The 11,934-nt window shown below is 36.7% G+C and overlaps 2 long non-coding RNA genes across 2 annotated transcripts; both read left to right on the top strand.

The window, feature by feature from the left end:
* Positions 1 to 3,753: 3,753 nt before the first annotated feature.
* On the top strand, positions 3,754 to 5,271 carry LOC127509644 (uncharacterized). The gene is made up of 2 exons (XR_007929329.1): positions 3,754 to 4,845; positions 4,970 to 5,271. It is a non-coding gene; the product is annotated as an uncharacterized LOC127509644 (long non-coding RNA).
* A 4,211-nt stretch (positions 5,272 to 9,482) lies between these two features.
* Positions 9,483 to 11,725, top strand: LOC127509632 (uncharacterized). Its single transcript, XR_007929297.1, has 3 exons — positions 9,483 to 9,497; positions 11,224 to 11,337; positions 11,418 to 11,725. It is a non-coding gene; the product is annotated as an uncharacterized LOC127509632 (long non-coding RNA).
* The last annotated feature ends 209 nt before the right edge of the window (positions 11,726 to 11,934 follow it).

Raw genomic sequence — 11,934 nt, 5'->3', positions numbered from 1 at the left:
ACGTGATTTCAGTAAACAAGGCTTCGTTACGTCATAAGTGTTTCGAAATTTCAATAGTTCACGTGACTTTGGCAGTTTGATATGTGCTCCGAACCACTAAATCGAAACAAAAGATTCATAAAGCTTCAAAGCTTCATGAAGCAGTGTTTTGAAATTGCCCATCACTAGATATTGTTGAATAAACGTTTTTTTTGGCACACAAAAAGTATTCTCGTCACTTCATAACATTAAGGTTGAACTACTGTACTCACATGAACTGTTTTAAATATGTTCTTAGTAGCTTTCTGGGCATCTGAAAATGTTAATTATCTCGTTGACAATGGAGATCTCACTGAGCCATCAGATTTTATTAAAAATAATTTGTATTCTAAAGATGAACGAAGGTCTTACAGGTGTGGAACAACATGAGAGTGAGTAATAAATTACATAATTTTCATTTTTTGGTGAACTAACACTTTCAATGCCCTAATTGAACTAAGGCCTAATCCTGGCTTAGTCTAAGCCCTGTCTGTGAAACCAGGCCTTAGTATTCCCTGTTCAGCCCAAGCTTTGCATTTGTTTTTTTGTTTTTTTTATTTATTTCTGTTTTTCCCCTTTGTTCATGTTTTTATTCTAGTCTAGTTCAAGTCTTTTTGCTTTAGTTCTCTGTACTCTTAATTTTGGTTTTATCGTTTGATTTAGATTTTATTGCTCATTTATTTTCTCTCTAGTTCTCTGCAAGGTAGCAGTCTTGTTATATTTCTTTTATTTTCATTTTTTGCTAGTTCCAGTATTAGTGTAGTTCTTTATTTTGTTTCTCATTTGCCTGATTTATTTTGCTGTTGTCTCTTGTTTCTCATGTTTTGTCGTGCCGTGTGTGTCTCATGTTGGATCCTGACTGCTCCCTGAGATTCCCCGCCTCCTGGTTCCTTCCGGTTTATAGTCTGTGTGCAGCAAGTATCAGATCTCTGCATCATTGTGTCTTGCCCTGTCTTCACCACTACCATCTATCTGGCCCAGTCACGTCCTTGGCAGTTCTTCGACCTGTTGACTTCCAGAGCTGGTTCCAGCAGTCACCCTTAGCTGTCCTGCTATTGTTTATTGTCGGCCCTTCTGTTTGGACTGTTCCTGCCTCACCCTTTCTTATGCTATGCATTAATAAATATCACCCCCCACTTATTCTTTGTCTGGGTCCTCCCTTTCAGAACCCTTGACAGAATACAATTTATAGTACATCCATCATTACTGCCAACATTGTCTTCTTAAAAAAAAATGTGAAAAAAAGGGCTCATAATACAAATTCAAAATATGTAGGTACTCTTGGTTGCATATGCAGAGCTGTATGCAAATATTTCTCTTCCTCCTTTTTATTTGAGTATTAAGATGAAAAGAAACAGCTTGCTCTCACACTTCTCAAACCATGGTCTCCTCATCTCTCTGGTTGTTTCTGCTGCTAGCAGCTGTCTCTCGTAAGTCTCCATAGTTTTTACAGAAATAATTCATAATAAAAATTTCCTGTTTATGGTTATAGTAAATTTTTCCATGTCTCTGACATGTCAGATCATGTTATTTTTCCTCAGGTGTCCACTGTGTTGAACTGACTCAGACTGATTCTATGGTCTTAAGGCCTGGTCAGGTTTTGACACTGTCCTGTAAGATCTCTGGATATTCATTGACTGACAGCAGCTACTGCACTCACTGGATACGACAGACTGCAGGAAAAGCTCTGGAATGGGTTGGAGAGATATGTGGTAGCGGTAACACATATTACAGTGATAAACTGAAAAGTAGATATCAAGTTAGCAGAGACACTTCCAGCAGTACAGTGACTCTACAAGGACAGAATATGCAGACTGAGGACACAGCTGTGTATTACTGCGCCAGAGAGTCACAGTGACACAGAGCAGTTACTGCCTTGTTCAAAAACAACATTGTCACTCACCACACAAATAGTTCAGTTCCAGATTGCATTCCATCATCAAAAAATGATGGTATATTTTTTAATCTTTGAAATTTTTTAGTAAAAGTTAAAACAGAAATATATTTATTTTTAAATGCGCAAATATTTCATTCATATTTCTGTCTTCTCTACTAGAAATTTTATGTTCCCAGAACATTCTCAGAATGTCCCCACTGGTGTTAAGGACGTTGCCTAGTAGTACAATTCAGTACAATGTAACCTCACAAAACTCACAACAGAAACAGAACATTAAACACTAACAGGGCCCTTATTTATGGATACGTTATGAAGGTAAAGCGCTTACTTTAGTTGGGCTCCTGACCCTTGAAATTTTTCTCCAATTGTTGTAGCTGTGTGTTTCTAAAGCACATTTATTACAAACAAAAAAACTGTGAGGAAAAAAAAAAAAAAGAACTGATCAGATGAATTTGTTTGCTTATTGTGTCATACAGCAGCCTTTCTCAGTGATTTCTGAACATCATATTTCTTTCATGTTATTGTAGTTCTATAATACTGCATAAAATCCTGTTCTGCTTTGATATTTTGTAAGTTTTTATATCATTATGCAGATATTGTTCTGGCATCACGTAGACACACACAGATATCAAGATTCAGTGTATGAACCTCAACAATGGTGACAAAATTTTCCGATAAACAGATTAACTCTGAGCCTCACAAAACAAGCTACTGAAGTCACAAAAAAAGATTTTTTTTTTTATTATTATTGTCACCATTGTTGAGGTTCATACGCTGATTCATGATGTCTGAGTCTAAAACACAGTATAATGAATTTTCATTAAAAAGAAAAGTTAACACACTCAAAGTTTAAACTCTGGAAAAGATCAGTGAATCGCCCTCATTGAATAACCAAATTCATGTGCTCGGAAGTTTTCTTGCAATTTCTGCTGTAACAAGCATGTTTTGAAAACACAGTTAAAACAACCAGAGAGAATCTGATGTCAAAATATCAAGAGCCCACCTAAAGCAAATGCTCACCTCCATAACGGTGACTTCAAAATGTATTATTTTCTATAAAACATCAACATCTAACCTGTCACCTGGTAACGCTCCCAGAACGTTCAGAAACGGTCACAATGTGGAGTTCTTTTAAGGGGTGGGGGACATTCAGGACATTCTGGGAATGTTTAGGGGACTTTTACTATATGACGTTCTGTAAACTTCCCAAATGTCCTCTTTGTAACGTTCTCATGCAATCATAAAATAAACAAAAGAGAACGTCCCCCTAATGTCATATCAGGAACGTTATTAAATGACCAACAGAGGACCTTGTGGGAACGTTCTGTTAATGTCCCAAATGTCCTCTTTGTAACATTCTTATGTGACCATAAAATTAACCAAAATGGAACGTCCCCCTAAAGTCATATAAGGAACCTTGAACTGCAGCACTTTCATTACCAAAAGAGGACATTTTAGGAACGTCCCTAATGTTCTGTAAAGGTTCAGAATTTTCGTCACCTTTAGAGAACTTTTAGGGGACGTTGCGCAAGGTCACGAGAACGTCACCTTCTATGTGGAAAGATATTTCAGAGAAAAAAAATTGGCAAAATTATGAGACACTGCTGAGGGATGCCCAAATAAATTATGGAATATTCCAAGACCCACAAAGACTAAGAAGATGGTTAGAGCAATGATTGTCACGATCACGGCCACTGTGTTGGTCCTACATGCACGCCGACTGTACTTCTGAGCTTCCACGCTGTCTCCCTCATTCATTTTGCTTCTCGCCTTAAAAAAATAGAGGAAAACTTAACTGAGTAAATCTGAGTATAGACTAACATGTTGTTCCAAACACGTGCTTGCACTTACCTTTAATGAACATATCAAAGCAGCGAGATCCAGACACAAATAGTTACGAAACTGCCAAAGTCACGTGATTTCAGTAAACGAGGCTTTGTTACGTCATAAGTGTTTCAAAATTTCAATGGTTCACCACTGGGGGGAGTGACTTTGATACACGCTCTGAACCACTGAATTGAAACAAAAGATTTGAAAAGCTTCGAAACTTCATGAAGCAGTGGTTTGAAATCGCCCATCACTAGATATCGTTGAATAAAGTCGTTATTTTGTGGTGTTTTTTTTTTTTTTGGCACACAAAAAGTATTCTTGTTGCTTCATAACATTAAGGTTGAACCACTGTAGTCACATGAACTGATTTAAATATGTCTTTAGTAACTTTCTGGGCACCTGAAAGTGTTAATTATTTTGTTGGCAATGCAGGCTTCACTAAGCCATTGGATTTTATCAAAAATATCTTAATTTGTGTTCTGAAGATGAACGAAGGTCTTACGGGTGTGGAACGAAATGAGGGTGAGTAATAAATGACAGAATTTTCATTTTTGGGTAAACTAACACTTTAACACATTAAATCAGCAGTCTCGGAGTAGCTTAACCATAAAATAAAAGTTTATTGAGTGATGCTCAAAAGAGGCAACTAAAGCTGCTTAACAATTTTTTTTTTTTTTATCTAGTACCATAATAATAATAATAATAATAATAAGTTTTATTTATATAGCGCCTTTACAGGGCTCAAGGACACTTTACAATGTACATTTAACAAGGACGAGATAATACGAGTAGACAATGATGAAAGTATAACATTCAGAAAACAAGTGAGTTTTGAGTAATGATTTAAATTCAGAGATATTATTACCATTGTGGTCTTTCATTATGATTATGGTTTTCTTTAATTTGTTTTTACAAATGTCTGTTTTTTTTTTCATACACAAAAGTAACAAGTATTGACAGACTGGAGGAGGAGTTTATGCAAAACTGTGCAGTATATTTCTGTGTCTGTGTTCACTGACTGTATGTGGATCCTGTAGAGGAGAATCAATCAGCAATGACAACAATGATCAGTTCACTCCTGATATTACTATTTTTACATGGTTTGTTAATTTATAAATAACAATAATATATTTATAAATAATTTTAGAAAGCCCACTACAACAGGATTTTTTTTTTTAGCTTTACATCCTTCTGACTTTTCAGTTTTTTTCCTCTCTTCCACAGATATTCATTGTCAGACCTTCACTCAGTCTCAAGCTGTGATAAAAAGACCTGGTGAATCTTTTCAGCTGGTCTGTACCACCTCTGGATTTACTTTCAGCAGCTACAGTGCAGCTGTGGTGAGACAGGGTCACGGTAAAGGACTGGAATGGATTGCATACATCAGCACATCCAGTACTCCGATCTACTATTCCCAGTCAGTCCAGGGAAGGTTCACAGTGTCCAGAGATGACTCCAGCAGTCAACTGTACCTGCAGATGAACAGCCTCAAGACTGAAGACACTGCTGTGTATTACTGTGCTAGAGAGTCACTGTGAATGAGTTCAGAGTCAAAGCAATACAAAAACCTCTTCCTTTCCTGTTGACTTCACTTATGCTCCAGATGTACTTTTGTATTTACAAGAGGTGGCGCTCTTGTCAAGCAGTCTTAGCTGACTGTTTTGAGCATTACTCAATAAACTTTTGTTTTCTTGACCAAGAAAGAGACTGTACAATTTTGAAAGTCTGAAGAAACACAAATAATTCTTCATACAGCAGCAGCCTTAGAGTAGCTTCATCACAAAATCTGTTCTCGACTTTGTGTGTCACATGAATGCTCTGTTTCTGTTTAGATTCTGTGTGCCCCTTTTCCTTAAGGGCCGTTTACATGACACCGTTTTCAACTAAAAACAGATGTTTTTTTTTATTTATTTTTTTTATGCGTTTTGGTCGTTCATTTAGATGACAACTTTTCAAGTTTTTGAAAACGATACAGTAATTGTCTTAAAAATACAGAAATGCGAATTTGTGAAAACGGTGACGTCATGTGGATGCATATTACGTGTTCAGTCTACAGACGCATAGTTTTTCTTTACAAAGTGACATTGCCAACTACTGGCCTGGCATACAGCATTTTTAGTCATTTTTGTGGATCCAAGGGAACGGGGACGTCGTCTGTACGCGAAAAACAGAAGGGAAAAATTTTCTGTTTTTAGTACATAGTTGTTGTGTAAATGTACCCTTAGTTCCCTAGTCAGTCTCCTAGGTTGTTTATTAGTTCATCACACCTGTTTCTGTTCTCCCTGATTACTCCACATGGATATAAGTCCTGAGTTTTCCTCAGTTCATTGTCTGCTATTGTAAATACTTTTGACATGGTTGTGGATTATTGTAACTCCTGTGTTTTCCTGTGTTTCTGTTGGATTTATTAAATTACTTTTCTGATTCTCCTGCATTGTGCACTTATTACAGTCACCGGTCCATTACAGTGTGTTTGTAAACAGTATATGTAATTATTTATTTGTAAAATATCAGCTTTGATCAATGCAACAGGTGCCACAGGATATGTTTGCCCTTTTATTTAAGAAGGAAAAACGTATAAGACATTTCATCTAAATCATATTTCTGTACTGCTGTGTTGAGATCTGTAAATTGTTCATGTGCTGAATAATGAAAGATGACATTTCTATAATTAGACTGATTATCTTTATTGTCATTTTTTAAATAAAATATAAAGCATGGATTACCCTGGACATTATTTAATATAACTCTGATTATATTCGTCTGGAAGAAGAATGTCATATACACCTAGGATGGCTTGAGGGTGAGTAAATCATGGGGTAATTTTCATTTTTGGGTGAACTAACACTTTAAGAGTCTATGGATGGATCATTGTACAGTGATTTGTATTTTTCTAGCATGTTATATGTTTGACAATATTTCTTTTAACCCTAAAAGATGGAGTGTGTAGCTTTTCATTTCTTAAACAACCATGTATTAAGATGTATTATGGCCATATTCCAGGATGTGTAGGAAACTTTTTCCTCGTCGAAGCAGAGACCAGGAGACGTTGGGATATCTTTCAGGCAGAAGTTACTCTTTATTGAGAAACGCGCTGTGCGTCGCTGTAGTCATCCAAGTCCAACTAAGGCAGCGTACTTGGTAGTTCATATACATTCAAGGGGGAGGGATACATAGAGTAGAGGTGGAGACAATCTAAACAAAGCATGCAAGTGCAGGAATCAGCCCATTCCCTACATTTCCCAGCCATGATCTAATCAGCATAACTGTGTCATTCAAATGCATAAGTGCTAATCCACTCAGTCTGACAGTATCGCCCATACCTTTACTTTATCATAGAGACAAAGGCACCGTTGTATCTTGAGCTTGTCCTGCCAAATGGTCAAGAAGTGCATGAAGACAAAAGGTTAATGTTACAGACACCTGGGCTGCCTGCCTTGATCTCCTTAAATTGTCATTATCTTTACCTCAAAATGTTAAATACAATATACTTCACCTTAGTATTTCATGTGAGGTTATGTCAGGATGTTGGATCAGCAGATCTTAAACAGATTCTTAAATTTGTAATCCCAAATTAAATCCCACACTGTTAAGTTTAAAATGATTCTTTATTTCAAAATTGCTCAACTCAGTAAATCTATACTGACTCGTCTGTTTCCCACAGTATGTCTCAGTTTGAAGCAGATCTGTTCAATCTGAAGCATACATTTTCTTATATTAATAATTGACTGGATTCTTTTTTCTGATCCTTCTATCATTTATTACCTCTACTATTATGTATTATTGTCAAGATAAAGCTTATTAAAAAAACAAATTGAACAAAAAGAAGAAATGATTAAAATAATTCAAATATTAAACTTAATACGCACCATGATGCAGCAAGTGCACCTGTAAATCCAGCATCCTTTAATTCTGTCAGGACCATTATCGTCAAATATGATCGATAACTGCATAGAGTTTGTATTGGCAGTACGGTTCTGTTCTGGGCAAGAACTCCCTGCGCATTCATGCAGCATAGTATGGATAAGAGCAGGGAGAGCAGCAATAACCGGCTTAGGGTAAACAGAACAGAACCAACATATGCAGATATAATTAATGTCAAAAATTTAACATGTACACATACTTCAAGAATTGAAGGGGAATCCAGGGGAATCATAAGGCCAAATCATGACTGAAGAGAGGAGGAGCTGGGGATGGAAGAGGGTAATTAGCTCTTGAGAAATGCGATAGCTGCTGATAATACTGAAGAGCTTATATATGGATGCTGTGATAGGTGTCGTATTCCTATAGGTAGACGTTAGTCACCTGCGAGTCAGCTGATGTGAGCTTGACTGACGTGACCTGCCAGAACTGATGCTAACGCTTGATATACATCCTGATAAGCTGTAAATCCAGTCTAGAAGGAAGATACATGTGGAACCACAACCAGCTCTTGAAACTAACTCCTTGTGCCCACAACTGACACACTAATCCCTGTTATACTAATCCAGAAAGGAGAAGAAACAACAACAATATACTAAAAACAAATTAGACATCTAAAAAATGACCCATCAATGCAGTGCTGGTGAATTTCCAAAAACAATTGATCTTTCCACCGTAGATTGTTACCACCAACCACGGCCAGACTCTTTGATCTGGTTGCATCTCAGAAACACTGAATCAATACCAAATAACACACCATGAATAAATTACACAACAAAGGTGTACACTGATAAAGTAATATATCTTTTATCACTTATCAAATGTTATAGTCAAGATTTTTCCCTTGTCTACTGTTTCCCTGGTACTGTTTTCAGATTACTGCATTAAATTACTATGTAAGTCTGAAAACCTCCAAAGATGCAAATAATTTTGTGGGAAGGGCAAAGTCTCCCAGACTCCTGAAAGATTATGTTATAAGCTGAACTTTCAGTCAGTGCATGTGTCCAGGGACTAAAACAGCTGCAGTGTAACCTATAACTGTTTTACTGCCTTTTAGTTTGACAGTTTTTCTGTTGTAATGGAGATGCTGCTGTATGGACTGTCCTGCAGTGTGTCTGGATTCTCAATGAGCAGCTACTACATGGCCTGGATCCGTCAGAAACCAGGGAGAGGACTGGAGTGGATCGGCCGTATTGACACTGGCACTGGTACTATTTTTGCTCAGTCTCTACAAGGCCAGTTCTCAATCACAAAAGACACCAGCAAAAACATGCTGTATTTAGAGGTGAAAAGCCTGAAGACTGAAGACACAGCTGTTTATTACTGTGCAAGAGATTCACAGTTACACAAAAAACTGCAGGGCTGAACAAAAACTATTCATGTGATTTCTGTCTGCTTCATATCTACTAACACTTTATTGTGACTTTATTCTACCCACTATAAGTAACTTTGTAACATGTCAACTTATTCTGCTAACCTTAACCCCTTATTCAACTACCCCTACATCTACTAATACCCTAATGAGAGTTTTATCGTCATGTTTGCTCTCACAGAATGTAAGAAGAGCTTTTGAAAACCTGTTGACAATCAGACTTATTCATGTGTACTGTTGTAAATGTTAATGTTGAATTGTTAATTTTTCATATTGTTGGTGTCAGACACTGACTGAGGGTGTAATCACACTAGGCGCAGTTGCCTTGAACCGAGCCCGAGCACGATTGCCGTGCATTGATTTTCACTTGCACATATCAGAGGATTATTACAAAGGCAGCTGACATTAATTGAGGAATTTGCAGCTTTACTCGCAAACTACAATTCCTGTTCATCAAAGGTGAGAAGCAGACCTGTTATAATTCCAAATACACTCAAATTAATTACATGAATTGTTAAGTGTACTATCAGAGTAGTAATAAAGATGTTTGCCGTCGTAATGATGACAGTAGTACACACAAAAGTAGCAGCTGTTCTGTGCTCAGGCACAGTTAGCGCTCACACTGCATGCGAACCGCACTCGAGCCCAACTGAACCGCGCTCTGGCCCACCTCTTCCAAGCGGACCACGGCCTGCTAAACGAACCGCGCCCGGGCACGGTTTGGAGCGATCACACTAGTCAAATGAACCGGGCATTGGGGGTCAAACGCGCTCGGGCACGGTTCAGAGTGCCTAGTGTGAGTACACCCTGAGTCTGAGTCAGTGGTTAATTAACAACTTAATTAACAATTTTGTATAATATAATTGCATAATTGGTTATGTTGCTGTGTTCAGCTCATGTGAAAAAATACACATCTGTCTTCACCAGAAATGACATTGACTAACTCCAAATAAATCTGAGCAGTTTTTGTGAGATTTTTCTAATGTTTTAGGTTACATGCTACCAAAAGAGCCATGGGCCACAAAGAGCTTACGAAGCATCAATGTGATCTCATTGTTGAAATTTACAGCTCAGGTGAGGGCTAAAAAAATTACCAAGGCATTAGATATCTAGCATGGAGCACCGTGAGGACGTTATCAACAAGTGGAAAAATTATGGCACAACAGTGACATTATCAAGAACAAGCCGTCCCTCCAAAATTGATAAGAAGACAAAGATAAAACTGGTCAGGGAGGCTGTTGAGAGGCCTACAGCAACATTAGAAGAGATGCAGCTCTTTCTGACAAATACTGGTTGATCCTTACATGTGACATCTACCATATTCTCCATCTGTCACCCAGGACACATCCAAAAACACAGTGTTTCTACAGGGAAAGAATTTTCAGACTGAAGACACAGCTGTATATTACTGTGCCAGATACACAATGTGACTAAAAAAGACACATCTCTGTACAAAAACAAAATACACAGCAGCTTAACTGGTTAATTAATTCAAAAATATTATTTAACATGACTGAATACATGACTATACCAACACAACTAATTTTTATGGTTAAGATCAGGTATACAAATAATTCTTTAACAAGTAACAACTGTAAATATATATATATATATATATATATATATATATATATATATATATACATATATATATATTTATATATGCATAATTTGCAAGATCAGTGTAAATAGTACACTTTAAATATATATATATATATATATATATATATATATTTAAAGCATACTATTTACACTGATCTTGCAAATTATGCATTAGATATATGCAATACATAAATATGTTTACAGCTTATTGTCCTATTGATACCTATCCTCATGACTTAAAAAAGATCCTTTGTTTTACATGACTCACAAAACCTCTTCTTAAATGTCCATGTTTCTCCATAACTCATGTCCTCTGTTCCTACAAACAATACATTTTTAAAAGCTAATATGTGCATTAGATGTTTTCTTTTGATAGAATTTGTCGATATTTACACTGTAAAGATATTTACACTATAAATATGAATAAACACGTGTATCTTGCTTCTCTTTGAGACTTTATTTTATAAATCAATAACACAATGTCAGGCAACTAAATTTGCATCATTGTTAATAATTATCACATGAACTATTGACAGATACATTTTACATAATGCAAATCTCCAGCCTTCTCTCATGTAAACAGGAGCACACAGACATAATAAAGGCTCTTAGTGTTTTACAGAGCCACAGTGCAGTGAAAATACAACCAGAATCATGGACTGCATTTCCATACTGCTGGTTTTGGCAACTGCACCCTGTGAGTATCCTCAGCTCAACACAAAAAAACGAATAAATCAAATTCAATTTGTATTACTGAAAATGCTTTAATGATTGTAGGTCTTTTCTGTATTGAGCTGAATCAGCCTCCTGTCATGGTAATAAAACCAGGAGAAACATTTACCATCGCTTGTAAGATCACTGGATATTCAGCTTCAGGCGGTGGCTATACAAACTGGATCAGACATTCAAGTGGAAAACCGATGGAATGGATTGGATATTTCTATACTTCCAGTACCAATGGTGTCAAAGATTCACTGAAAAATAAGATCAGTTTCTCATCTGAATCCTCCAGCAACGCAGTCATTTTAACAGGACAAAACTTCAACACTGAAGACACAGCTGTGTATTATTGTGCTCGTGATACACTGTACCACAAACTGCCACAGGACCTGCACAAGAACCTCTCTCTTCAATGAAAACATTTTCAATAATAAAGTTTATTTGTTGACATAATATTAGACCCTTCAGACTTTTAGCATAGCTTATGACAAAATACCAAAATTTGTTTGCCAAAGATAGATAGATAGATAGATAGATAGATAGTAATTGTAATTGGGAGAAATGAGTAATTGGC

The sequence above is a fragment of the Ctenopharyngodon idella genome, chromosome 3 (assembly GCF_019924925.1).
Source record: "Ctenopharyngodon idella isolate HZGC_01 chromosome 3, HZGC01, whole genome shotgun sequence".
NCBI classification, from domain to species: domain Eukaryota; kingdom Metazoa; phylum Chordata; class Actinopteri; order Cypriniformes; family Xenocyprididae; genus Ctenopharyngodon; species Ctenopharyngodon idella.
Note: the sequence above shows the minus strand (reverse complement) of the source record. Positions and strands in the feature narration are given on the sequence as shown.